Consider the following 6,536-nt stretch of genomic DNA (forward strand, 5'->3'; position numbering starts at 1 on the left):
GACAAGGCATTATCCACTCTGTCTGTCATCCTGCAGAAATATTCTCTCAGGACGGTGAAATTCTTGAACAAGGCAGCTGTGGGAGCTATTTCTATAACCTGATATCATAGGTGTTAGGCTGCAACTAAAACATCCATCCTGTTTTCAAACAGGAGAAGGGATCAGCTGCGTTACGCTGAGGGTTAGACGAGAAGGCTGCTTCAGAAGATTGCTTTATTGGTAGCCCTGCTTTCCTACCTAGTCCAGATTTTGCAGTTCCATTTAGGATAAAATTATCTGCTCTTTGCAAAAGTTTGTGATCTTCAGTGAAGTCATGGTCCTCTCTTTATGACAAGCCTGATAACAAAAATATTTTAGCATATACAGCTGGAGGATCAGCTAAGGACAGGACTTTGTGGTGGTTGGTGCTGTACAAGCCTATCAGCACGTGGGCAGTGCTCCTCAGGCACCGCCTGAGAAAAGCAAAAAGAAACTCCACCTGAATCCCTCTACCCAGCTGTCAAAGGCAGGAGGTGTACCGGTGTCGCTACCCCAGCTCTGGAGAACGGCACAGGAGGCGGCACAGAAGCTGTGAGCCAGGGCACGAGAGCAGGACCGTGATGGAGTCCACTTCTATTTCTTCGCTATCACCTCTTCCCCCCGCCGAGCAGTGACGCTTCTGTTCACGCCGCTACACGTCATGCAACGCCGCCGACTTTGGTAGGGTAGCAGGGCTGGTCAGGCAGCTGGCTGAAATAATCAAGCTGCCTTCCTTGCTCGTAAATGGCCTGTAAATAGTTCCTTAATCAAGCCTGGGTTTGGGGTTTTTTGTTTCTTTTTTCTTTCCCCATGGCTTAAAAATGTTGAACAGAGGTAGGCTGTAGCATGCTGAACGACCCGTTTCCATCCGAGAGAAGCGTTTGATCTTGTCATATTCTTCAGGGGGTATCCTGAACCCCCACCCCTGATTTGGAAAGTCCCAGATCAGACTCTACTTTCTCTTTTACACTTAGGCAAGCGAGCTACCTAGACAGCAGTGGGTGCCATAGCTCTGTTCGGTGGCACAGCAACGGTCCTGCTGAAGTACCTGAAGGCTGGGTCGCACACAAGTCTCAGGAAGGTTCATAAAAGCAATGGATAGAGGAGAGGTAGGTGGACACTGGATAATCAACCACTCTTGCCAGAAGGAGTTTCTTGGTCTGTGGACGGCAGTGACAGTAGCTGTCCACTCTGCTGTCTGCCTTAGGCCAGCCCTGCACCTGGCTTTGCAGCCGCCAGTGACGTTTCGTCATGGAGAAGGGAAGGACACTGCAAATAAGGGCAGAAACCGCCGTGGGCTTGCTGCAGTGATAAACCGGGGTCACCCTGTAAGACAACCCCAGGCAAACCAGTGCCAGCCGCTTCTGGAGGATGGCCATTTGTCTGGCATCCAGAAGAGTGAGGCAAAACTCGTGTAACGACAACTTGCCATTTAGAACTAGCCCAGATCACAGAATATCACAGAATATCACAGAATAGTAGGGGTTGGAAGGGACCTCTGTGGGTCATCTAGTCCAACCCCCCTGCCGAAGCAGGGTCACCTACAGCAGGCTGCACAGGATCTTGTCCAGGCAGGTCTTGAGTATCTCCAGAGAAGGAGACTCCACAACCTCCCTGGGCAGCCTGTTCCAGTGCTCCGTCACCCTCAGAGGGAAGAAGTTCTTCCTCATGTTCAGACGGAACTTCCTGTGCCTCAGTTTGTGCCTGTTGCCCCTTGTCCTGTCGCTGGGCACCACTGAAAAGATCCTTCCGGAGCTGCACATGGTTCAGCGCCAGAAAGCAGCCGAGCCCAAGCCGTTAGCTCAGGCATCCCGAGGTCTGGAGCTGGGAGCGCACCTGCCACTTTGTAGTATTTTAGCTTAAAACAAGGAATGTTTGCAAAGCTTTTCCTCATTTTTTTGTATTGGTGAGCAGCTCAGCTGGAGACTTATGTGCTGGATTTCTGTTGCTTTTGCCATTTTTGCTTAAGGCAGTAGTAGAGCAATCTGCACGTGTTGAACAAACTGGAGAAGAACAGCCGGAATTTTAGGCACTCTCTTCCCTCCTGGCAACACCACTAGTGCAAATATTTCATGACCACTTAGGATGACTGTGTAACCATCCGTGAGTTTGGGTTTTGTTGTGTTCTTTTACGCAAATTTTTTTCTTCCACCCAGAGGCAAAGCCTAAAACAAACTGGAACGTAAAGCTCTGCTGCATCGAAACTTCCCATCGCCTTTGCCAATCAGATCTCCTCACCAGGGAGGAAGTAGGGGGTGCCTGGTTTTCTCTTTGCTTTTTTTTTAATTAGTTATCCATAATTATTTAATATTTCTCCAAAGTCGCTCAAGAGAAACCATCCCGTGTTCTCCAGCAGCCCTCATGCTGTGGCCAGCACAGGAAACACACGAGTGTAGGGAACCTGCTTTCCTGAAGCACTGCCAGTGTCACAGAACGGGTTGGGTTGGAAGGGGCCTTACAGATGACCTTGTTCCCACCCCCGCAGCCATGGGCAGGGACCCCTTCCACCAGCCCAGGGTGCTCAGAGCCCCGTCCAGCCTGGCCTTGAACCCTGCCAGGGAGGGGGCAGCCACAGCTTCTCTGGGCAACCTGGGCCAGGGCCTCACCACTCTCACAGGGAAGAATTTCTTCCTTAGATCTCATCTAAATCTGCCCTCTTTCAGCTTGAAGCCATCACCCCTTGTCCTGTCACTCCCTGCCCTTGTACAAAGCCCCTCTCCAGCTCTCTCGCAGCCCCTCCAGGCACTGGAAGCTGCTCTGAGGTCTCCCTTCAGCCTTCCCTTCCCCAGGCTGAGCAGCCCCAGCTCTCCCAGCCTTTCCTCCCAGCAGAGGGGTTCCAGCCCTCGGATCATTGCTGGGGCCTCCTCTGGCCCCACTCCCACAGCTCCAGCTCTGTCCTGTGCTGAGGGCTCCAGAGCCGGACGCAGGACTCCCGGGGGGGTCTCAGCAGAGCGGGGCAGAGGGGCAGAATCCCCTCCCTCGCCCTGTGCCCACACTGCTGGGGATGCAGCCCAGGGCACGGTTGGCCTGCTGGGCTGCCAGCGCACACTGCCAGGTCATGTTGAGCTTCCCGTCGACCAGCACCCCCAAGTCCTTCTCCTCAGGGCTGCTCCAAATCCATTCTCTACCCAGCCTGTATTTGTGCTTGGTGTTGCCCCGACCCACGTGCAGGACTTTGCACTTGGCCTTGTTGAACCTCATGAGGTTCACACAGGCCCACTTCTCGAGCTTGTCCAGGTCTCTCTGGATGCCATCCCTTCCCTCCAGCGTGTTGACCGCACCGCTCAGCTTGGTGTTGTCAGCAAACTTGCTGAGGGTGCAGTCAATCGCACTGTCCATGTCGCCAACAAGGATGTTGAACAGCACTGGTCCCAACACTGACCTGGCAGTGGGAACTGCATGCTTCGATCGGCTTTAATGCTGTGATGGAGACGTTTTGGTTGCCTTCGAATGGCCCTGCAAAAGAACGTGCATTGTGGGATTTCAATGCTCTGTGCTGCTTCTGTCCTGCTTACTTCCCTCGATCCAAAGGCTTCTGTTCTGCAGTGCCTGGTTGTTTCTTCTGGCAGATGCAGCACAGGCTGCCAAACTATTTCAGTATCCAACAATAACTGAATATAAATCTAGCGTTTGCACTTTTATCTGCAACACGCAACCCCGTGAGCCTTCACACGCCCGATCAGGTAACGTGGGGACAGCACAGGCACAGCCCGCGGCAGCTGAAGCTCTGCTGCAAGACAGAAACCTGCGCCTCCGCACACTCTCCTGCATGTGCCCTTCCTGCAGTGTTTGCCCCGGCTTCCCATTCACCTGTGCCCTCCCCTCCATTCACCGCCTTTCCCTTCTGCGCCCTGATGACCTTAGAGGTCTTTTCCAACTTCATTGAGCCTATGATTCTGTGATTCCAGCACCCCGCACGGGAAGGGGGTCTGGGCTTGGCAAGAGTCCCGGCCCTTGGCGTTGCTCCCCAACCCGAGGTTCTATCCCCGTACCCTGTCCCAGGCCCCAGTTCATCCCCAGCCCCTGGAGACGCGGGGTGGCCTGCCTGGGGGCCACGGCCTGTCCCCACGGCCACAGGGAGCGCCACAGCACACGGCTCCTCACGGGCCGCCAACAGGCTCCACTGACCACCCCACCTATTAAAAAATCATTATTTTATTGAGTCTTTCGCCCTTTGACGGACTCTCTCACGTAGTTTTGCCCCAGGAAGCCCCTTTGTGCGGGAAACGGGGGCTCGGCCGGGACAAGGCCCCGTCGGGTCGCTGACCGGGCCCTCTCCTCGCCTGCTGCGCTGCCTCGTCAAACGGGAAGCGAATCACCCGAAAACAGGGAAACCGCCCTAAAACTGGCGAAGGGGGGGGGGGAGTTCGGGTCAAGATTCCACTCCCTGACGGCCGGGCCGAGGCCTCTTCCCCCACGGCCGGCCCGCTCGGCTCCGCTCGGCCCGGCCCGGCGCAGCTCCGCCCCGCCTGCCTCGTTCCCCGCCCGAGGGATCGATTGGTCGCGCCTCTGTTAACGAGGGAAGCGCCAGAAACGTCCCCCGGGTGTTCTGCGCGGGGAAGCGGCGTGAAAAACCGCCCCTGACGCTCCGCAGGGCGCTGAGGGGAAGGCGCGGCGGCCCGGCCCTGAGGGAACCGCTGGGCGAGGTGCGGGCTGCGAGCGCGGCGCTGGTCTTACCGGCCGAGAGCTGCGAGGAAGGTTTGCGCTAATTTAGTCAAATATCAAAGGAGCCGGCTGCGGCAAGGTGGTGATTTTCCGAGGATGAGGCTCCATCCCTCAGCACGCTCTCTGGGTGCGATAGCCCCTCGGTTTCCCTAAATCCTGGGAATTCGACAACGACAGCGTTTACAGAATCCCAGCACGGCAGGGGCTGGAAGGGACCTCTGGGGATCCCCCAGTCCAACCCCCTGCCAAAGCAGGGTCACCTACAGCAGGCTGCACAGGACCGCGTCCAGGCGGGGCTTGAATATCTCCAGAGAAGGAGACTCCACAGCCTCCCTGGGCAGCCTGGTCCAGGGCTCCGTCACCCTCAGAGGGAAGAAGTTCTTCCTCCTGTTCAGCTGGAACTTCCTCTGCTTCAGTTTGTGCCCGTTGCCCCTTGTCCTGTTGCTGGGCACCACTGGAAAGAGTCTGGCCCCATCCTCCTGACACCCACCCTGCAGATATTTAGAGGCATTTCTAAGGTCCCCTCGCAGCCTTCTCTTCTTCAGGCTGAACAAGCCCAGCTCCCTCAGCCTTTCCTCGTAGGAGAGATGCTCCAGTCCCCTCATCATTCTCGTAGCCCTCTGGACTCTCTCCAGTAGCTCTTCATCTTTCTTGAAGTGGGGAGCCCAGAACTGGACACAGTACTGCAGATGGGGCCTCACTAGGGCAGTGTAGAGGGGAAGGAGAACCTCCATCGACCTGCTGGCCACACTCCTCTTAATGCACCCCAGGATCCCATTGGCCTTCTTGGCACCCAGGACACACTGCTGGCTCATGGTCACCCTGTCGTCCACCAGCACTCCCAGGTCCCTCTCCGCAGAGCTGCTCTCCAGCAGGTCCGCCCCAGCCTGTACTGATGCATGGGGTTGTTCCTCCCCAGGTGCAGGACCCTGCACTTGCCCTTGTTGAACCTCATCAGGTTCCTAAACTGTGAACAACAAAGGGCTGTTTGTCTGGCTCCCGCAGCATGGGCACGCCAGGGCTGCTCGCGCGGCTCCCGCAGCCCCCAGCCCAGGGTCACAGAATCACAGAATGGTGGGCGTTGGAAGGGACCTCTGAGGGTCACCCAGTCCAACCCCCTGCCAAAGCAGGGTCTCCTACAGCAGGCTGCACAGGACCTTGTCCAGGTGGGTCTTGAATATCTCCAGAGAAGGAGACTCCACAGCCTCCCTGGGCAGCCTGTTCCAGTGCTCCGTCACCCTCAGAGTGAAGAAGTTCTTCCTCCTGTTCAGCTGGAACTTCCTCTGCTTCAGTCTGTCGGGCACAGGGTGTCTGTGGAAGGCTCGGAGCTCGCCTCTGGCTGGAGATTTTCTACCTTGCCCAAGCCCAAACCCACGGAGAGCGGCGGCCGTGGCCCGACGGCCAGCCCGAGATGGGCTCCCGTGGAGGAGCGGCGAGAGGGGGCACGGGCCCTGCCGAGGCGGGTCCGGGCGAGCCGGGCAGATCCCCCCTTCCTTCTCCCGGCGCCTCAGCCCCCTCCCAGGTCACCAAGGCCGGCTCGGCCGCCATTTCCCCGGCGCCATCCCCTTCCCCTTCCCCGGGCCGGGCGGCGGCAGAGGGCGCTGGGCCGAGGCCGAGGAACCTTATCGGCGCGCCGCAGGCCGGCTCGGGCCCGGGGCCGCCGCGGGGTCCCCCGGTGCCGGCCCATGGGCGGCGGCGGCGGCTCGGAGGCGCCTCCTCCCGCCGGGGACCAGCACCACCAGCAGCAGCGGGAGCAGCTCCGCGGCCGCATGGCGGGCTACGCGCCGCGCCTGCCCTGGCTGCTGCCGCTGCTGCGGCGGGCGGCGCCGCCCCCGCCCTGGGCCCGGGCCGCC

The sequence above is a fragment of the Opisthocomus hoazin genome, chromosome 2 (genome assembly GCF_030867145.1).
Source record: "Opisthocomus hoazin isolate bOpiHoa1 chromosome 2, bOpiHoa1.hap1, whole genome shotgun sequence".
NCBI classification, from domain to species: Eukaryota; Metazoa; Chordata; class Aves; order Opisthocomiformes; family Opisthocomidae; genus Opisthocomus; species Opisthocomus hoazin.